The sequence below is a fragment of the Micromys minutus genome (assembly GCF_963924665.1).
Source record: "Micromys minutus genome assembly, chromosome: 11".
Taxonomy (NCBI): domain Eukaryota; kingdom Metazoa; phylum Chordata; class Mammalia; order Rodentia; family Muridae; genus Micromys; species Micromys minutus.
In genome coordinates this window covers 13,444,986-13,468,012 of record NC_137980.1, presented here as the reverse complement: position 1 = coordinate 13,468,012, position 23,027 = coordinate 13,444,986, and the positions used below count along the sequence as shown (strand labels likewise).

The following is a 23,027-nucleotide window of genomic DNA, read 5'->3' as shown; positions in this document are numbered from 1 at the left end:
GAGAGCCTGGCTATTTGGGGCTGTTGGCACTTTGTACACAACCCAAACAGAGCAATTTCCATCTGGATGTTCTGTGTGGTTTGGGTTTGTTTTGCATCCAGTGAGTCAAAATCTGAACACTGCCTGGCCTCCAACCCTCCTCCTCTGTCCACGTCACACACACACATCAGTGTCTCAGGTTGCTTCTCTCCCCAGCCTTATCACCATATCACCTTTTTGTGTGTGTGAGTGTGTGTGTGTGTGTACCTGCATAGCCCAGTAAAAAGAGGTAGCCTGGGACAAACAGTGCTCCCCCTCCTACCCCAGGGCTTAAACTCAAAGTCTCCTCCCAGGAATGCTGCTACTACCCTCCAAGGCCCCACAATGTCCATCTGGCTGATGCTGTAATGGTCCTTTCTCTGAAAAGCTTTCCTAGATCTGCCTGTCGGCAGGCAGGTGGGTGGACTCCTCAAAGTGCGCTCACAACAGTCAGCATATACCTTAGAATCACACTGAGCCTTTGAGCTGTGAAGGCTCGCTTTCTAAATCTTCCCATTGTACTGTAAGCTCACCAACGATAGGTCAAGGCTCATTTTGTAGCTTAAATTTCTAGCCCACTGCCTGACATTTAAAAAGACTCCGTAATTATCTGAGAAATAGATGAATCTGAACCTATACTTAAATTCAACAGAAACACGATTACCTTTCAAATAATAAGAAGGATGCACATATGGAAAAGGTTCTATGTTCTTACAGATGGTGTGAGAATCCCTGTGTAGGAAGAGGCTTGCCTTGCTATAAACAGATTCTGGTAAGTCAAACTTCTTGCTAGTATCTGGCTTAGTGCAGAATACTCTGCCTAACAAAGGAAACAGAGCAGGCAGGTACAAGCCCAAGTTCCCTGGGTGATAGGATCAAAGGAAAGATTCTACCTGAAGGCCCATGTATGAAGGGACTCAGGGGAAAACACAACGGTCCCCTTTATTACTTTTTTTTAAGGTGGTATGTTATGAAAACCTCATCCTCCATCCACCCTATCAGATCTGATTTGACAATTAATGCTTTGTATAAAAAGCTTTGTAATTTGCAAACCACTAAGACGACAGGAGAACCTCGGCATGTGCTCAGCACACATTTTCTGAAGCGCATGTCTTCCTGTGCCTCTCTGTGGATTTCCAAACAAATTCAGCTCGCAACAGTGTAACAGATGTCAGAAACAGAGACTCCTGAGGTCATGATGTAGATCCACCTTGTCTTGGGAGACAGACTTCAGCAAAGATCAACCCTCCTCCTTGCCTACATCTCCAGGAGGGAAAACCACCCCAGACCACACAACTAAGCTGAAAGTGCAAACTGAGGGGTCTGTAACTCTAATCTTAGTTTTGTTATGTTACCATTTTATGCAATCAATTAAGAAATCAGTAACCATTTAATCAGACTGTATTGGTGTAAAATGGATATGAGCAAAATTGGAGGTGGGCTTATTAATCTCAACTCTACCTCCCCCTCCCTAATGGGGATTTTATACTAAAACCCATGTGTGGGTGTGCAAGTCTGGGGAAGCTGAAGAAGTTTAGCAAAAAACGGATATTCAGAAATCACCACTAAGAGGTGGAGGGAAGGTTTGGATCTTGAAGGCTAAGCCATTACACTAGAAATGGGGGGAGGGGAGGAAATGAGATCTTTAACAAGATGACAAAGTTGCACTTGAGCAGGGAAGGGAAAGTCCTGTTGAATAGAGAGCTCATGAGAGCAAGGGACTTTCCTCAATCTCCTTCCCTAAAACTTGAGATCATGCAGGTGCAGACCAAGCACAGGAGCTTCTTCTCCCAGGCCCTGTCCATCACAGCTCAGCGAGAGCCAGCGCTCTGAGGCTGGTACCTTTTTGTGTACAAGAGACATGCACGTCAGGGATGTCCTCTTCCATGTATTAGCTTCATGGAGCCAAATGCAGTCAATAACATTTCCATATTCTTGAGAAAGTATCAGTGACTCTCCCATCTATGACCATGGTACAGTGTAAACATTTACACGAGTTCATCTCAGGCTTACACCTCTCTCTAGACAATAACAAATAGTGGACCCTCACTTGACTATGTACCAACCAGACCACTGACTGATACATAGATATTGTTAGCAAGCAGATATTTGACAATGTTATATAAATATTGATATTTACATAGCAGAGGAAATTGGTCTGAATAGACCTACATTGCCATTTTGGATTTAGAAATATCCTGGAAAACTTATCCAGGTAACAGGTAGGAGGTGTGTCCTATCAAGGTCTTCCAGATTGATGGCTATTATCTCTGTCTTACACATATTTGACAAATATTATATTACAAATATCATGAATAATATTCCCAGGATTGTAGTCTTGCAGACAATGCAGAATCTAGGAGAACATAAAAACCTCAAAGGACTGGAAGCTCCCTTTGAACTATCTGGTGCACTTCTTTTAGGCTGGGGAGAGAGATAAGTAGACTCCCCCACCATTTGTCTAAGGAGCTTTTTGAGTCAAAAGAAATCAGTAACATTGGGTGATTTTAGAAATTTCTGAATTCTAGAGTTCAGAAACAAAGGTATTTGGATTCTAAACACCCTGGTGTCATCATGAGAGCAAGGACTGGGCATTCTGGCTAATCTTCTATGACTGGTTATGTTATTGACATTACTTGGCATTGGACAAGCTAGTGTTCCAATGACATTGCTTAGAAAAGAATAGAGGTACAGATTCAGAGCACTCTAGGCGTGTTGCAAGTACACTTTCAAGTAGAAGATAGGGTACAGCAGGGTTAAAAGTCTCCCAAATGAAGAAACAGAATGAATACACAGCCTCACGTTAGAGCCAGGTGGCCATTTGTTCATGAGAAAACTAAAATGTACATAGCTTTGTAATTTGTTACCACTTTGGGCAAGTGGCATTTAGGATAATTTTCATTCATAAGGGAAGGGAATGGCATCATGCATCCAGAATAAAAATAAAATGTGACTCACTAAAATAGTCGTTTAATGAAAGGTTATTTGTTTGTATTTTAAAAGCACATTGTAGCATTACCTAGAATAAATATTGCTATTAACCTTCAACTGTGAAGCGATTTTCAATAATGAGATGAGGCATAATATCAAAGAAAATTTTCTAGCACAAATAAGAATAATTAGAGAGACCAAATAAAAGGTAAGACTGCTTCTTTGAAACTGGCTGAAGGAAGATGCAAATTAGGAATTTACCCCAAATAGTGTAGGAACCCATTTTATTAAAAGTAAAACAAAATAAGGGAGCAGCCACTCAAAGTTGCACACCAGTGATTTAATTGGAAAGGTCTTTTTTTAATAAGCAGAATTAATTCTAATTAATGGAAAATTCAAATTATGTTTATAAACACTTGCACAGTGTTTTCACTCCATAGCGTCCTACTTGCCCAGCACCTATTCTATAAGACATTTTATAAAAGACAAAGGTTCATTAATTTTGCTAATTCCCCATTTTATAAATGGAAAAAAAAACTTGGAGCACAAAGCATTTAGAACACTAGCAATAGTAAAGTTCTAGAGAAGGAAAAGAAATGATTTCTCTAGAACACTAAATGCCATAGGCACAGAGTCTAAGGGGAGCAGCCTAGACAAGATGTGGACTCAGAAGACTAGCACTTAGACACAGCCAAGACTTCAAACTCCTTCTCTCTGGCCCTTCAGATAGTCACGTACCTCAGGCTCTGCCTCACCCAGAGGGAAACTTAGCACAGCACAAGCATTTGCCCACCTGCGCCCTCTTCCTCAGCACTTTGTAGGCATTCCACTTTCTATTTTGTTTTGGTTCTGTCCTCCAAGGCAGGATCTCATACGTGCAGACTGATTTTGAGCTGCTCCTTTTGCCTCCACCTTCCAAGTGCTGGGATTCCAGGTCTTGCCTGCCTCACTCAGCTACGTTTCGTGTCTTTTTTTAGCAGGTAAAGTTCATGCCATTGTTGGCGATGTAAGACACAGCATGACCTGCCAAAATGGGGGTTTCTTTATGGAGTCCTGGCCTAGAGTCAGAGGACTGGGTCAACCTCTGGCTTTGCTGCACCTGAATTGCAATCACACCTAACAACAACCAGCCCAGCAGTGGAGAACCAAGTAGCTCCGAGCGGCTAGCAAGAATTTCTGAGTCCTGAAGCTACTATTGTTAGTGATTAACACACACACAGAGACACACATGCAGAGAGAGAGAGAGAGAGAGAGAGAGAGAGAGGGAGAGAGAGAGAGAGAGAGAGAGAGAGAGAGAGAGGCAGACAGACAGAGAAAGACAGACAGAGATTTTCTAGGAAGGGAGATTGTTTCTGCAAAGTCTTTGACAAAGGAAAGAGCTCTTTTGTTTAAGACCAGACAGGGGCCACTAGAGTTCAGAGACAGGAAATAACAGGCTGGGACTGGGTTGCCAAGGGCTGGTGCATCCCAAGTGGACAGTTTCATCCAGCAAACCCCTTTCCCTGTTTTTGCTGGAGGGAGGAAAGGAATCCAAGCGAGTGAGCAAGACAGAACACAACTGAAAATAGGAAGGAAATTTCAAACTGTGCGGTCCATCTGTGGGACTAACCAGAACCTAGACACTTAGAGAACAAAGTCTGTGTTGTAGGGAAAGCCTTCCGATCTGCTCAAATGGCACTGGGGAGACCGGGTTCCTGGGTGAGCAACATTTCCTGAAAGGCTCACAAAGTCTCATGGAAAGTGGAACTCTGCTTTCATTTAAAACTGCAAGAAATGAAGAGTAGAGAGAAGATGTAGAATGGGGGCGGGGCTTGGTCCCATGGAGACCGGACGATGTGGAAGCCAGGGAATCGATCAGCACAGAAGCGATCGTTTTTACCACCCGTTCTCCTTGAGTTCAGTGCATGTCACCCAAAGGCCCCTCCACATAGGCAGTCCTCCTTAAAGCACAGCCACTGTGGGATAAATTTCAGGTCCACCATGACCTTGAGCAAGTAGCTTAGATGAGTCGCAGAAACTCCTCTACATCGCCATGGTTTTCCTCATGTGGTGATTACTAATAGCCATGAATCTGATTTATAGGATCCATAAACACGTTTAAAAAGTAATAGAACAGAATAGAAAATAAAGTACTTGCCCCGTGTGGTGCAGGTCCAGGATTCTCTCTGATCTCGAGAGCCATTTAAGCCATACAGCAATGTCTATAAATGAACATGTGCTTGTTTGTAGACCATACATTCACAGGCCATATGGTCAAATACCTTTCTGATTGTGAATAATCTCACCAATTTGAAAAATACTGAAAATTTAGTTACTTCCTTCCGGTTGTACTCAAAGTGAAAAAAAGACTAAAATTTTATGTTCAACATTGCTCATCATCTTTTAGATCCAAATTATTTACTTTGGGAATTTTTGTGTCTGCTCTTTTCCCCTATTACTTCCTTCTTCTTCCTTTAGTGATGTCTCTTGTCCTGTCTTTAGCTGGTCTCAATGCATGTCATGGTGCTGTTATAGTTCAAGGAGACAAACCAACCAATAGTTAGCTCTGAGCTTATGAAAAAGAGGAAAGACGCCAGAAAATGCTTTCTGAAATAACATCCCATGCCACAAAAACCATCTATCCAAGGCCCAGCTTTTTTTTTTTTTTATCTGTTACATGAGGCAAAGATCAGACAAGCTTAATATTTACATGCCTGAGATGTTTTAGGCACAGAACAAGCATGCAGCCTCCCCCCTCAGCTTGTCTACTACTCAGGACGAATTTCTCCAAGCCAGCTTTTGCTCTCTGGGAACTTAGCTGGGAGATGGATGTGTGTGGAACACAGAGACAGCGAAATGAAAACAAATCAATGCCTCAATGGAGTGGAAGGGTATTTATATCATCCTCAGTCAAGTGAGTTCTATGGCCCATGGCCAAAGGTCTAAGATACCTCAACTGATGAATCCCCCAGGAAATGAGTTCCAACATATTCACAATGAATTTAGAGAGGGGAAAAAACGTACTGCAGCTAATTACAGCTCTACGGGCATTCATGTGCAGGGCTAGCTGACCCTATGCAAATGTAAGAGCAGCAATGTCTATGCCTTAGGGTCCCTCTGCCTACCCTCTCCCTAGTTCCAAGCCTTTAATAAACTTTATTTTTCTTTTGCTCCCACAACATACTGATGCTGTATAGGTCAATTATATATAATGCACCAATATATGTTATATATAGTTATTCTATATGTCATATATATATATACACATACATGGGCGCACATGCATACACATAAGCATGTTTGTATTTTGTAGGTAAAATAAAATCTTCCACACAGAAATTTCCAGTAAAGGCAAGAAAGCTGAGGAAAGTTAATTTGTCTCCTCCATGTAGGGCAGTGGGTGAGAGCAAGGTGAGAAGGAAGGAGCCTCATGGTCTGGTTTTCCCACAGGAAATGACCCTGAGCTGATGACTGCTGGCAACCCAGCAAGTAGCAAAAACCTTTAACTGCCATTATTCAAAACATTGAGAATTGTTTTCTCACTGTGTCTTCCTCAACCCTGCAAATCCCCCCCCCTCAACTTGTCCCTTACTGCCTTAATGTAGTGGATCTCTCCAGAAAAGCAGATTCAGCAGTGTGGGTACATATCAGGGTTGGGTATGTGTGAGTTAAGGAATTGACTCACATAGTTTTGGAGGCCAACAAGCCCCAAATCAGGAAGTGAACTAGCAAGTTGGGGACCCAGAGAGAACTGTCACTGAGTGGCTCTCCTTCCTGAGCTGGGGAAGAAGACTGAGTAGAGGCCTCACCATGGTGTCCAGTCATCTGTTCCACTCAAGGGCCACCATTTTAAATTCCATCTCATTCAAAAGAAACAAAAAACAAAACAAAAGAAAAAAAAAACCTACCCGGGAACAACCTGCATGACGTTGGAACAAACTCCTGGATGCTATGGTCCAGTCAAGTTGACCCATAAAATTGGCCATGGTGGTCGAGACTGTCTTATGCAGACACAATTTGCATACCTTAACCAGGATTTCAGTTTGGGTGCTCTTGTAAAATTCCCGGATTCCAAATGTTGTACTCTAGCAGGCTGTAGATGATTTTGGATTTTGAAGCTGTTTATGATTGTGGTTCCTCCTTTATTGACCACAGAGTTGTCCTCCAGCATTTCGGTTTTAGACCCTCAAAAAATCTGCATGCAAAAGAGCATTTGCCTACATGGACTGTATCTCTAGACTCCGTGCTCTGGAGAAATGAAGACGGAGGCATTGTTTTGAAAATTATTGGGCATTTCTGTCAACACAATAATGCTAATAAATGTTGGCGTAAATACTATTTATGTGTAAAATAATTGTTTTCTAAAAAATAGCCATTGAAGTGGTGAGAATGTATGTTTTCTCAGATCTTTTTTAATGACCACAAAGTTCGATCTCCTCCTTCACTGAATGTGTCTTGGTATTTTTGATTATGGTACATGAAGAGCTTAGGATGTGGGTCAATGGTGGGTGTTTTTCCGGCTACATGAAAGCTCTGGGATTAGGCCACAGAAAGAGAAAACGCCTCAGAATGACTTGCATCTAATGCTGGCAAAGGAAAGCTTCTTGGGGCCACATTGGTACTATTTTCTCATGGATGCCTCTTTCTAAGCTATGGACCCCAAGTCCTCATTTCTACTGTGCCAACAGTCACCTGTGTAACCTTTGCAAGTCACAAAACAACTGTGGCTTCCTCGTTTAACCAAGGAAGGAATGGTTGCTGTGGAGCATATACAGTATCCTCCACACAGTGCCAGGATAACTTGTCTGAACTTTAGTGGCAAGCGGTTCCTTGGTGGTAAAGAGTCATGAGTTGCATCATGCAAAAGTATGCTCTGGGAAATACATTGATTAAAGTTTTGTCATTGAGAAGCATTACAGAGTAACCATACACAGATGACTGCTGTAGTGTAAGTCAGTGCTATGTGTTGGACCATCTCCTGTATGGGTCCCACCATGGATCAGAACACTGAGTGTGTGACTATGTTTAACCAGGCAATAAGACATTAAAGTCCATATAGATGTAGCCTATATTGCATAGTAGGACCCAGAGTCTCCAAATAATTGTCACTAGTCAACTCATGCAAACCTATACACACTCTGACTCTTTCTTTCCCATGATCAGCTTGGGACATCAACATAGTTAACCCACTTTCCACCTAACACTTCTATCAAATTTTCAGTACTTACTGCATCCTTGGAAACATACTCAGCAAAGCATTGCACCCCCAGTTTCTGCCTCCATCTTTCATGGTGCCTCACTTTAGGATGATGATGCGAGTGAAGGAAAGAGCTATGCCTATGTGACAGGGAAGGAGAGAGAATGACCCACCAGAAGGGGAGGAACCAACTTTGAATTTGAAGATTGGTTGTGGGGGGGGGGTTATGTAGAATCTATGGACAGTGAAAGAGGTGGAGCTGGAGATGACCACATGAGAGAGATTAGTGGTTGGGGTTAGGGTTGTCTTGGCCTGGGAAAACCCTGGTGTGTAGCATTTAGCAATTTCTGTGATATAAATACTTGCACTGTGGCTGTATTCATTGCCAACATATGAACGTGTGGGGAAGAAGACAGGCACACAATCAGCTTTCAGAAACCAACATCAGTGCATGCTTGCCCTTTCAAAGAGCAAGGGAAAAGCTGAGGCTTACATCGACTGGAGACCTTACCCAAGAACGTAAGCTTTCTAAAGCACAGTGTCAGGGTTGTCTGTGGGATTAACTGAGATGGGCACACAAAGCCAAGCACTTGGTGCACGCTGGCTTTATTGTTCTCACTGTTGCTATTGCCTTTCCCCACTATACCTAAGATGCCTTTCAACTCACGTTGAACAAGAAGACCCTCCTCTGTAGATGGCTTTGTTTGGAAGTATGCATAGTTCAGTTTCAGAATATTTTATCAGCTTCTAAAGTCATTATTTGATGTCAATTTTCCAAGGTTGGAGAGATTATGTCCTTCTGGCCATATGTCTTAACTCACATAATTATTCTTGCAGGACTTTCCTAATGAAACAGGCTTTTAGAAAATACATAATCATTTGAAGAAACGTATGATGTATTTGACTAGCAATTCAACTTCTAGGAATCCATCCTACACAGCATGCTGTTTAATTAAGTAATGCCAGTGACAGAGAAAGAGCTAGAAACACCCCAAACCTGTTAGTTGAGAAACAACTATATAAAGGACCATGCAATTGGACATCTACTATGTCAATAAGGATCAGAGTATGCTTTTGTGCATGTTGATGGGGCAGCTTCAAGTTACCCTAACAAACAAGTAAATGTCCCCTAGGTTTAGTATAAATTCAGTCACATAAAAGTTCAAATACATCTGCATATACATGAGACAAAGAAGTACAGACGTGTATATCAAACAGGACTTGCTGGTTCATTTGGGGGAAATAAACCATGCAGCATTTCTATAATAATTTATCTATACTAAGCCTGTAATTATGCATTTCCTATATAATTTAAAATAAACCATTTTCAAAAAAAAACAGATCTATTGATACACTTGCTTAATGGTGTCTATGATTCAAAATTTTCAATAGCAGACCTTAGATGGGGTTGCCGAGAAGCCGGTGGGGCAGGGATGGGGGGAGGGGAGGGGAGGAATCTATCGACATAGTGTCGTCTCTGTCAAGATCCTTTGCAGTTCTTTTCAAAAACTAATTTTTTTTTCCTCTAGTGGCTAAACTTAAAGTATTGAACACAAAGCATCCTGTGTTCTCTGGCTAATTGGAAAAGGCCAGAAGCTTTTTTAATAGACTATATTAAAATGAACCTTGAATCATATACAGAAGCCAAGGCCCAGGTCTTAGTCTGTCAATACTTTTGAACCACTTAGCTCGATTGGGTAAACCTAGGGTCAGCACAAAGCAGACTTAAAGTATTTTTAAGAGGGGGAAGGGAGAGAAAAAGAGGAGAGAGAGAGAGAGAGAGAGAGAGAGAGAGAGAGAGAGAGAGAGAAAGAGAGAAAGAGAGAGAGAGATAAAGAGAAGAGAATGAGTATGTGTGTGGTGTGAGTGTGTGTCTTTGTGTGCATGTGTGTGTGTGTGTGTGTGTGTGTGTGTGTGTGTGTGTGTTTGGGGGTGCAATAGCTTTTGATGGCTTGGAATAAGTAAGAAAAAAGGAGACACCTCTTCAAGGTATTTTCCTCACAAATTCTTTTTTTGGGTGAAAGCCTTAGATGCCTTGGCATGAAAAATTTTGGTTGCATATCAGTCCTCATTGGTCATGAGTAGAGCTCAGAGGACAATAAAATTACTTATGGAGGAAAGAAGTGTTTGTTGTGTGGGATGCCACATGTGGGTTGAGGAAAGGTCTCTAGTGGCACAGGACAACAGTAGGCTTGGGTTTGAATCCAGGATTTGTCACTACAATTCATTTCTGGGGATAATTTCTTAACTTCTCCCACAACAATTTTCCTCAGCCATAAAACAAGGATTGTATAAATTGCGGAATTTGGGGAAAGATGCATATGTAACCTACTTGGCGTAGAGGCTGGCACATAGCAACTGTGTAATCTGCAGCTGCTATGATTTGGAGAAGAAAGTTTAGTCAAAAAAGACTGGAAAGGAACTCTCTGGTACATATGTACCAATGCATAAATAACCTCTTACTGAAAACACCTATAGATTGTAATTACTCATGTCAGAAGACAGAGTCAGACACTTCCCTGATACTGGGGTTCTTACTAATGGGCACACCAGGATCTGGAAGAGCCAGGGAGGAGAGTGGATAGCTCCCAAAGAGAAGCACTGTCCTGTGATGACGCATACCTGTTCTCAAATGTATTACTGTGGGCAAAACGCCATTCCACAGGAGAGCCGGTGTAGTACCACACCCTTCTAGCTCAGTAAACACCTCCAGAGGACGTTTGAGCAAGTCAGTCTTCAGTGCATCTTCCCAGAGCAAGAAGCCAGCATGTTAACGCCTACTGAACCTCTCCCATGAATAGGGAAGAAGCTACTGATAACCAATTAGCAAGAATGCCTGCCCTCTGAGGAGGCTCTCAATTCAAATAGCCTGCATTGACACAGAAGAACAGAGCACATGAGAGGCAGAACCAAGAGGCAGAAGGGACAAAGATTAGTTTCTGTCACTAGTCATTGCCAACACTGAGCATTTCTGAGATTATTGGGATAGCCAAGAAAAAGCCCTTAGAGGAGAAAGTGAACCTTTCAGTAAAATGTGAGATCACTTAATCTAGAAGATGGAGGAGGGGTTTGAAGAAGAGAGAGAGAAAAAGACTTGAGTGATGGGAGGGGGAGAAGTGACAGGCACAGCAAGGAGGGAAAAATAAAAATTTGCAATGGTTGAGCCCAGACCTGATATGGGTCAAGTTATAGCGGTGATGGTGGTGATGTAGATTGGGAAGACCGTAAAGATTAGAAAATAAAACTATTTCTCTAGCTTACAAATTAAGTTTGTGTTCATCCTTTCACTGGACTGACTCTTCCTCGGTGCCCTGAAGAGACTTAGAGGTGGTAAATAAGCCATCAACATTCACAAACTGAAATCATTGCCAAAGCTGTTAATCAGTATGAGGACCTAGAGTGTCAAATAATTTTCCTCAATTATTTTACATTCAAACAAACTTTATATGTGTTCTCAAGTGTTGGGGCAAATAAAAGATTTCCTATTAAAAATTTAACTATACTGTTTCTCTAGCACTGTGAATTACTCATTGCAAAAAGGACATGGTAGCTAGTTAGATCTAGCCGGTTCAGCAGTGTCATCCAATTTAAGCCAGCTTTCTCTAAATCCCAAATACTTTCCGCCTTTATTAAACATTATTATAAATTTTTCAAAATTTCAAATTAAAATATTTTCTTGAAAAGTAAGATCAAAGATTAGTATATATATATATATATATATATGAACAAACTCAAGCAAAGGCACCCTGAAGCTGAAACAAATTACATTTAGCTCCACATTAATTCTGAAAAGGAATTTAACACAATTTCTCCCATTCTACTTCAAAAAATTAATGTCTGCATATTGTCCTTGAGATATGAATTTGGAATGAAAAGGAGAAAACTGTTGAAAGAGTGAAAATTTGATGTGAATTAATCAACTATGAGCTCAGATGCTAGGGACCGAAGATTAAACCTTTGAGTTTAGAAAACCAAGGACAGCACTTTTCCTTACGAAATGATGTATGTCTTGTTTACAACATTCAAGTGTGGACATAATCCTTATGGAGCCCCAGTAGGAAGCTATAAAGGGATTGTTTAAACAGTTTATAGGACAGTCAAGGACGGGTCAGCATTAGAACAACATGGCCTTGTTCTCAATGTTAATTATATTCTAGACACAGAGACAATTTCATCCCTATCCCTGTCCATATTAGACCTTGTGGCAGATGAGACTTTTCAGTCTTAAGGTCAGAGGAGTTGCTTCGGATCATGGGATTTGAGCATTTGGAAAAAAATTCCTGAAGGCCTGGTCCTTGCTGGGTCACTCTAGGACTAAAGGGAACAACCAGGGTTCACCATCTGTCCGATGGACACATTCTGCTGAAGGCATTGGCCATTGTTTAAAGTATCTGAGACTAGGAGGAGAGATTCACATGTGAGATTTGCATTTAGGTTCCTCTGTGATGGTCCTGTTTTGGACTTTATCATAAGTATGTAACTGAGCTAACTTGTGGGTGAGCCTGAATGTGCCATTGTAGTCAATAACACCTACTTCGTAAAGAGTCAACCATTCTTGATATCTCTAGAATAGGAACCTTCATGGGGACAAAAACAACTATAGTATCTGCCAGCTGTGATTCAGGCTGGGAGCCATTCATACAAAGTAAATATTTATGTAATATTAAAAAATTAAGTCAGTAGGCTTAACCTAAAAAGAACTACATGTATGCCTACACATCTCATCCAGCCTAACAGTATAATGAACTACACAAACTAGGTTTTTGTAAGTATACTATGGTGTTCATATAGTAACAAAATATCCTAACACTGACACATCTTTCAAAACCTGTCTTGTCCTTAAGTGATTCATGAATATACAGAATCAAGTCTATGCTAATGCTAAGTGGACAAAGGTCTGAGTTAGTTTGCAATTACCTTGAACCATGAATTTACTTCAAATTATATGAATTTCGTACTGCTATTTTAATGAGTTTGAGTGTTTGTCTTCACATCTATGTGCGATGGCATGCATGCATGACAGCCACTTAGGTCAGAAGAGGGTGTCAGAGCCCTTGGCATTGGAGTTCCAACTGTGAGGCACTATGTGGGTGATTGAAAACAAACCTAGGGCCTCTGCAAGAGCAGCAAGTACTCTTAACTGCTGAGCCAGCTCTCTAGCCCAGGAACTGTTCAAAGATACTACCTGAGGGGGGCGGGGTCATCATGAGCCTTGGCTTTTTGTCTAGGGAAAATTCCTATATGCAAAGTTGTTAAGCAAAAAGACACTTAGAATCCTAATAGACAACATCGGTTCCCAGCTCTAAGAAAGGCTACGTATGTTATCCTACACTCCAAAAGATCATCACTACTGAGCGTTGGCACACCGGCCTTTGTCAGTGAATTCTGAGAAAGAGAATGTCCCAACACTCTTTGGAGAACGAAAGCCAATTGGAGGGCAAATGTCTTCTCCTATGGTGACAGCTCATTGTCCATTGATACCTCTATTGAAGGAACATCCTTCCTTGTTGAATTTACAAGACTCCTTTATGTAGGATATTTTCACATATCTTTAAACTACCACAAATGCAGTCCACAGATAGACACAGGCAGACAGGCAGACAGTTATTCCAGATCTTTTATTGGTTGTTGATCACACATTTATTCTTGGTTTCATAGAAAATCTCATCTTTTCTGCTGAGCACATTCTAAAAATGTTTTTCCTGGTAGTTTCTGAACTGACCACTCTATTGCCAGCCCCATTCTCTTGCCTCCCTGCACGCTTCCTGCCAAACCAACTAGATGTACACTTTTTTCCTTTTTAAGACGTGTATAAGGGCATTGCTGACAGTCTCCATGTGTTTAGGTGGCTGAAATGCTCTGGGGTCTTTGTCTTGTTACAGATGACCTTGGCCGTGAGACATGTGTAATAGTTGAAACTCTATTGCCTCTCAAAATATCTAGCATTCTACTTTTTTAGGTAGTGGTGAGTGTGTGTGTGTGTGTGTGTGTGTGTGTGTGTGTGTGTGTGTTTAAACCTTCATCAAATAGTTGTCTTCATAACTAAGGAATGCCAAACTCCCTGTTTGAGGTATATTTTAATATGCAGCTAATTTTAATTTACCTATCTAATAGTAGCATGGAATAGTTGTCATTTCAGTAGCTCACACATTAAAGTGGAAAATGTTGAGTTACTGGTTTTATGCAGGGAGCCTGATTTCAGTAATATGGCACAACCTTAAAGGCAGGTGGAAGTCTTGTGGTATATGGGACCTCAGCCACCTTTATCGCTCCACAATCCCAGAAGCTGGTCTATACACATTGAACAGATTCTCTCATCTACTAGGCCTCGGGAGTATCTTTTTGGAGAGCTCTCTGTCTGCTTTGTGTGTTTCTAGAAAGCCCAGATGGGGGTTCCTTAAACACGGCCTCCTCCCAGCTTCAGGTACGGAGGGAAGTAGAAACACAGCAATCGTGAAAACAAAGGAGTCAAGCAGGTATTGAGCAAATGCCTGGCATCTCAAGGCTGCACCCTCCCACACCAGGACACCTCTTGTCAAGAGAAGCCTCAGCATGAAACTGTTGGGAAGAGGAATTTGGTTGTTTTCAGAGTCAGGCCTGAAGGACCTGGATTCCAGATCTAGGACATCCAATGAAGAAATAGTTTTGAAGAGCTAAGTGCCATGGGCAATGGTGGGAACCCGACCAGAAACCTAGCACCTGAAAGACTGTTGTTAAGAACAACCCAAGGAAGAGTCCAAGGCAGGAAAACTTGGAGTTGAGAAAAGATTGGGCTGAGCACCTAACTCTCCTGGACAACACATCTGTGGCAAGGACCTAGGCCTGCAGGCAGGTCATTGGCAGAGGTAATCATAGAGGTGTAAAAGCTGGGGACTCTGTCCTCGAGGAGAAGAATGGGCTAGAGGCTGAGATGGTGGAATCGAGATGTCTCTTAGGAGAATGATGGAGAGCGTGTAGCCAGCCACTAGGGCTCCAACTCCATCCTGCCGCATGCTCCCCATCTGAATTGAGCTGAGCTTCTTCTGTGCAGTGTTCACGTTTATGAGTGAGAATAACGACAAGGCTACATAACGGTTTTTAATGGGCGGTGAGTGGGAATATACAAAGCACTCTGGCTATGCATGTTTGTTTTAAAAAATACTAGTTATTAGCATTAATTTTATTAACCTCAGAACTGGCATAAATCATCGATACCTTGGGGGGTTTGTCGTGATGTAAAACCACCAGCATGGCTGATTTCCTCTTGGCTCTCTCTGTGTAAGAACCAGATTGGCTCTAGGCTTGAGTGAGCCTGAACTTACAGATGGGTAAAGGGTTAAAAGAAAGCCACAGAGGCAAGGGGCCAGGCAGATCCCTGTGCAATCAGAAAACTAGCATTTTCTTCTTAGGCAACAGACAGGCATTGTGCCTGTCCAGAACCCATGGTTTCCCTGAGGCCTGTGCTAGAAATGTAATGAGACAGAAGATCCTGGAATATTCTCTGCTGTCCTGGGGACAGTGACACAAGCGCATTCCCCATCATCTTCATCTTTAGGACACACAGTAGCTTACAAGACACAGAGTACTCTGTGGCTTCACACAGGCCGTCTTTCTAGGTCCCCAGGTGAAGCCTAGAGTTTAAGTTGCATAAGCCATGCCGCTATAAGCCCTCAATGGGGCACAGCAATAAAGCCCAGCTGGTAGATGTCCATTAACATAATAATGACGGTGTCTGCCATCCGTCTGTGAGTCCAGTTGTATCCAGTTCAGGTTACCTAGTGAGTCCTTATAGCAACTTGTGGGTCAGTTCCCATTTGCAGATGAAGGCACTAACTCAGGATTGAAGCTAAGCCACCAGAAACCAGCAGTGTATGTGTGTGTGTGTGGGGGGGGGTATTGCAGCCTGCCACACTCAAGAGCTCTGCCTGAGCACTGGGGACAAGAAACAGAATGCTTAGGGCTATGTTCCTAAAGGAGATGCTGCATTTTGACAGTAGAGAATTATGTGCTGTTGGCTTTCTTCTTTTGGTGAGATGACACACGCTTGAACCATTTGCCCCCCCCCCCCCCCCCCCGGGCAGCATCTGTTTGGATTCTCCAAGGACATCCATTTACTCCGGAGACCCTGTCTGGGAGAGGCCAAAGTTCCTCATAGCTTCGGGGGTGGCAAAAACCTTTTCAACAAGATCCCTTAGGCCCAGGCCCCTAAAAAAGTATGTAATAAATTCACCATCAAAACAATCTCAGTTGTTCCCTCTGAGACCATTATGCTACAAACAAAGGTAATGTGATATTCCAATAAATATTTCTCCTGTGAAATCATTAGGGTTTTTTTTTTCTCTTCCCTCCTACACTAAACTATATTCTTCAAATTAAATATAATTTCATCATTTCCCCAAATCATCCATGGGTATACGTGAGACATTCAAGAGCTCTACATCCTGTCATTTGAATAAGAATAATTATTAAAGTTTAGGCAGAGCCTAAAAATGCAGAAGCATTCTACTTTTTTTTATTATTATTATTAAAAAGTTCCGTAATGAAATATTTTAAAACCTTATGGCAATTATCTTTTCATTGCACAAACCTGCATTGTCAACTCTTCCACATTAAAATGTTAAATCATTATTTTAATATCAAATTACAGAAAGACAGAGAGAGGCTGCTTGGTTTCATTTTCCGGGCAGTGTGTTTTCTCTGCAACCTTCTACTTCACGTGGTCGGTCACGGCTGAAAGGTGCTGTATTATACAGGAAACACCACAGAGTTTGGACTAACGAGGAGGTCTAGGAAATGTTATGTTTCTTTGTCATTTATAAAAATTGAGATAATTTAGGTATTTGGGGGCGGGGGTGTCCACAGAACTATGCCTGCAAGCATCCTGGAAAGGCTGGGTTCGTGAAAATAAAAAGATTCACGGATACCGTTCTCTCACCTGTGAGCTTTGGGCATTGGTGTTGCAAACCCTGCTATTCCGGCCCGGCAGCTCTGCTGGGTGCTCCCTGGCAGAGGTAACAGTAGAACTCTGGGGCAGCTCAGAGTTGCCCTGGGACAAGTGTTAATGAGGAAGAAACGTGGAGAGGAGAGACTCGACAATCAGCCTCTTGCCTCTAGATGAAGCCCAAACAGTTCCTACAATGTTATCTATGAAAACTGAGCTGTGTGTCTTGATCACAGTGCGTATAATCATTACACGGAGGACGGTGACCTATCCCGCTAGGCAATTAAAAAAACAAAAAGTACAGTTTTAATAGATTTCATGAGGAGCTAATTGTATGTATCCCCAGTTGCTTATGGGTAACTATCAGATGAGGTGCACACTGGGTCAATAACTCACTTTTAAGCTCTTGAAATCACATGATCTTATTATCTGTGAAGTTTTCGAAAATGAGCTCATTATCATCAAAACCGAGAGCCATCTGAACAGTACTAACAGGTTAGATTATAAACAAATTGGACTGTTCACGGGGAATTTCAGTCAGAAACTAATGTTATGGATGCGTGACTAATCTGCACGGGCGTTACATACTTTACTATAACAGAGGCACAAACTAAGAACCAGAAGCTACAAACACTTTGCTCTGTGTTAAGATGGCTGAACAGTGAAGAAGGAGCTCCTTGCAATGGGGAGGAAACACGGCAGCTGCTGTAGGACACAGCATGGGACAGTCTGAGTATTCATCCTGGAGACTGGAAATAGCATTTTAGAGGTCATCAGGATTCTCATGTTTATGGGAGCACCGTCTGGGGCAGCTAGAGTGGGTGGGGCGGGGCACTAAATATTAATACAGTCAACAGATGAATGGAAAAAGGAAACATACCTGCTCACACTTGTGCTAACTCGCTCCCTATTGGTTGGTCCACTTTGTTTCTGTTCTGAGGATCGTCTCGGCTGCACTTTGTACAAGTCACGTAACACTGAGCTCCCAGTTATTTTTGCCTGCATTTATTTATTTACCTGGTCTATGCATTTATTTTACGTACTGTTTTGATGCAGAGTCTCACTAAATGGCCCTGTCTGGCCTTGACCTTGCAGCCCTCCTGATCCAGCCTTCAGAGAAGCTGGGGTTTTGGACCTTTGCAGCCTTTTAAAAAGAAGGACATCCTGCCCTACATGACAACACTAGTAAACTTGGGGACATTATGCTAAACCAAGCAGGACACAGAAATTCATGTACCACGTGATTCTGGCCATATGACGTACTTAAAGTGACCACGCCCATAGAATCAAAGATTGGGCGCTAATTGCCTAGGGCTTGGGGACAACATGCTGTCAAGAGACAGACATAAAGGTCAACTAAGTTATGTGAATCTGTTCTAGATGTGCACTGTACAACACTGTAGTACAGCTAACAAATAATCTACTGTATGCTTGAAGTGTATTGAGTGTAACTGCTCAGATTCGGCCCTACCACAATAAGATAAGCATACATTGTATTAAAAAGTTCAACTAAAAATCATATAAATAAAAGACTTGTACCTGTTTTCTGCCTTCATTTGGTCTATTTGATTCCTGAACAGCTTGATATCAGCCCCAACCCCAAGAACAGACTGAGATGTTCACGATTTAACTGCGGGAAGTTTGTTGAGTTGAGCTTTGAAAAACCAGTTCTTACTGGTTTGTGGGGATGGCAGCATTCTGTAGGAGGGGGTGCTATGCTCTGCCGCCTCAGCCAGGAAGTCCTACTGGGTGTCTGAAAGTGCACAGCCTCTCAACGCAGTTCTGACATAAGGGGGCCAGGTAGGACACATACCCTTCGAGAACCAATGGATGTGGGTTACCTCTGAAGGAAAGAGCTTTAACTCTGGGAAGACAGTTCGTTTGGGCTAAGAGCTGCTTCTGGGGAGGGATGCAGCTGTGAGCTGGGGCTCCCTAACATCTGGGAGACAGAGTACCTGGGTACCAAAGGTGATGTGCGGGTGGCTCAGCCACAGAACCGGCTTACAGTCCTCACACTCGGGGCCCGTCTCAAGTTAAGCTCCTTCTCCTTTTCCTTTGTTATCAGCCTCACCATTTTTCCTCGCCCAAGGTAGTAGAGTGGAAATCTTAAGAGTTCTAAAAATTGCCTTGGGCGATTTTTAACAGTCTGTCACATTTAATTTCCAGCATATTTATCCTTTTAAACAATTTTAAATAATTCACTACAAAGTGAAATCTGGCATAAGTCCTATCTGTCTTTTACTCCCTGAATAACTGAAGAAGCCAAGACAACAGATTTCTAGGCAGTTTTTAGGGCCTGGGCTGGGAACTGGGGATACAACCAAGGAAGGGGAAGCTGCTATTTTTTAATTCCTATTATGAAGAAGAAAGCTTGAATCGGTGATCTTGCAAATAAGTACTAAATTGTTCTCTGGAATGGCCTATTCTGTTTATAATAATGCAAACTGGTGATCTGAAAAAAAGAATGCTGTTATTTTATATAAAAAAAAAAAATTAACCTAAACTAAATGTTTTAGAGGTTAAGATGAAAAAAAAAAAATCCCACTACCACCAAAACCAAACTCCCCACCTAGCTAGTGCTTAGAAAAACACAAGCCACATCTACTAGTGACCAATCTGACAGAGACCTAGCTGCCACTCCAGCGCTGTCCTCAATGTACTTGCAGAGAAACACGAGAGATATTAAATTATAGGGTAATTAAATTAAATTAGCACTTTGTAATAGCACCACTAAGACTGAGGTGGCACTTCTGTTGTGAATCTTTACTTGCAAATCCTTTTGCTTTGGGATGAGAACGCCTTCTTGGCAGGAGCAGCTTCTGTCTAAAGGTGAAGCTTTAGATTAGATGATCAGACAAGGGGCTTTGCCTCCAGAAGAGTCTAAGAATAAAAATGAAAACTGACTTGTTTTCATATGTAATAAAAATAATAATGGTGATGATGAAGATAATATAATAATAATAACAATAATAATAATAATAATAGAGAATGCTGTAAAGATGACACAGCAGATTAAGGCACTGCCACTAAGTCTGACAGCCTGAGTTGACTCCTCCAGGAACCCACATGGTGGAGGGAGAAAACTGATTCACCCGAACTGTCCCCTGACCTCCACATATATGCCATGGCTTGTTCATGGACACACACACACACACACACACACATACACCTCAAAATGAATGGGATAAAAATGTATGAGCTGTAGCTTTTGAATAATTTTACAGTACTGAAGCATTCATATTACTACATTGGATGACTTTGTGTTATAAAGCTTTTGAAAACGGAACATACTTGGTTTCTGTAAGAGGCTCCCTTTAATATTAAGGGTTTTTGTTAGGATGGGTAGAGAAAATAACTACTTATGAAGAGTGGGTCAGAACCAGCCAGGACGTCTGGAGCCCAGGTTACCATGCATTGAGTATCTAGTGTATGCACGGCTTTGTGGATGAAATACCTCCATGATATACCTGTGTGAAAAAAACATGACCTCAGCTTTCTAACTCTGCAGAGAGGAAAACAAGTCAAGAAAGCACTTGGGGTGGAATTTTCCTCTCTAGCCTCCCGGGGTTTCTTCAAGTCCCATTGGATATGCCGGGAAGACAAGTTTCCTCTAAGAGTCACTGTGAGGTCTCTGGGGCCACAGGAAGGGGGTGATGCTTACACAAAGACATGTTCATGGATTAGCTACCGCTTTTCTTGTTAGTCTCACAAACTACCTCATGAGAGGAAAGGGGAGGCTTATTTTGAGTTTCTTTGATGATATAGTCTATTGTTACGGAAGCCATGGCAGTGCAGGTGACAGAAATGCTCAGACTGTGCCTACAGTTAAGGACAGAGTTACACACTCTTGCTCAACTTGCTTTTTCTCCACTCCCTCTTTATTCAATTTCAGAGTTCAGTCCGTGGGACACAGTGCCACCCAGACTCAAGTGGGATACTCCCTCTGAAGTGAAACTCCCTGAAAACATCCCCACAAGGGTGCTCAGGGATGTGTCTCCTAGGCCATTCTACATCAAGGTGACAATGAAAATTAGCCACCCCACTCACCAAATACATACATTTCAGTGTGTGTGTTTATGCCTATATATGAAAGTACACATTCTCAGCAAATTAGGCAGCACCACCCCAGACAAACAGAATCAATAAGAGATACAGGCAACTGATGAATAAATCAAAAGACATAGAACAGATAAATTTGGATAAGGAGACTTATGAAGAACTGTGTCCCACAACATGGAGGTGGAGACGTTTCATCTTTTGCTGCCTGCAAGCTTGAGACCCAGACATCAAGTGTGAATCCAGCTCAGTTCTAGTCCAGGAGAAGACCCATGCTAAGACCACACGCGTAAGTAGACAGCAAACGGTGGCAATCCCTCTTTCCTCTACCTTTGGACCCATTCAGCTCCTCAACAGAACCGCTCGCGTCTATTCATGCTGAGGACGATGGGCCCACCGGCTCATGTTGTGTGAAATACTCTCAAAGACGAGGCCGGAAACTATGCCTAGCAGAAGAAACCTATGGTACCATCTAACTGGCTACTACACTTGTAGTAGAATGCTATGAGTTAATCTAATGAGAGAAACCTCTAACATACTCTCACACACTCTCCTTCTGCCTTTCCAGTCCCACCCGACGTCTGTCTGAGTGCTCCAAGTAAGCATGGATAGAGAGCAACCTGCTAGAGGCCAGCTGAAGGCAGGGAGTGAAGCCAGAGGTCTTCATTAAAGTACGATTCAGAGGCTGTTGAAAAAGTGTGAGAAAGTGGCTTAAAAGATCTAAACTCTTGTCAGACATGCCTGAAGACAGGCTCTCCCTCCCTCTCTCCCTCCCTCCCTCCCTCCCTCCCTCCTTCTCTCTTCCCTCATTCCTGCCCCTCCCCCATCCTTCCTTAGCTTCATATGACAGTGTTTGATAGGCTTCATCCCTAACTAAGGGCTAATAACTTTCACTTCTAACACGTCTGCTGGAGTCACTCACGTGGCTGGTCTAGGGATCACAAAGTAAGAGTTCCCGATACAAAGGCAAGAAAGGTGGTGGCGAAGGCTGCCAGACGGAAGTGAGCAACTAGCCTAGGGTGAAGGGTTCTAATTCTAACGTACTGTGATCACCCAAGGGCCTGAGAGGAAGCGAACACTGTGGAAGAGAGCGGCGCCTCCGAGGACCCTGGGAAATGAGACGCCCAGAGCCCCGTTTGCTGATTTACTTCTTTGTAAATGACAGTTGTACAACTTTACCTTCTGTCACGCATGTAGCGTTTGTTTTATTGTCTGCTTGAAATAATAATGTTGCTTTACTTTAGGGAACCACTCTCCCCATTTCAGAGGAGGTTAGGGTCTTGAGCGTGCACCTGGACCTCCGGGGTGACCTTACTCCCTTGACAAATACCCCTTCGGCATATGACCAAAACCTAGCCAATCAGAGTTCTACCTCCGGAAATGTCTAACTTTTATTTCGATGGGGGTGGGGTCGAGGCGGTTACTCCCTTGTTTCTGGGTACTGAGTGGTCCGAAGGTTTAAGAGCTGCTCCCTGCCACTTCTTGCTCCCACCAGGAGTGTCCAAGTGAGAAAGAGGCTAAAGGTAAAGGAGGGCTGGATGGGAACAGCACAATAGGGCTCCTCTACCTGTGAACAAGACTTGGAACTATTCCGGTTATACGCGGATCTCTTCAGTTCGGTGGCCTCTGTCAGTTTCTGTCTATTCCACTTCCCCCTCTCATCACAGTGCCCGACCCCACCAACCCTCCTTTCTTTCCTCAAGTTTTTAGTTGGATGTCTGTCACTAGCAAAGAAAGGGCTCCTAAGAACTATCCCCGTTATGATCAAATACACCACTGATAGTGGAGGGGACAGGAAAAGAGAAGCCATGGGAAGCTGTGTTCATTGAATGACTTTATAAGCTCTTAATGCTGCACAAGGTCAGGGTCACACTAAGGTCATTCTAGGATAAAGTACAGAGCTGCTTATGGTGAAGGTTGCTAAGC

The 23,027-nt window shown here is 42.6% G+C and overlaps 1 long non-coding RNA gene across 1 annotated transcript in view; it reads right to left on the bottom strand.

Moving 5' to 3' along the window:
* LOC308427553 overlaps positions 1 to 3,869 on the bottom strand; it is a 29,687-nt gene extending 25,818 nt beyond the window's left edge. The window contains exon 1 of the long non-coding RNA XR_013975256.1: positions 3,743 to 3,869. This is a non-coding gene — a long non-coding RNA (uncharacterized lncRNA). The remainder of the gene's footprint in view (positions 1 to 3,742) is intronic.
* Positions 3,870 to 23,027: the final 19,158 nt, after the last annotated feature.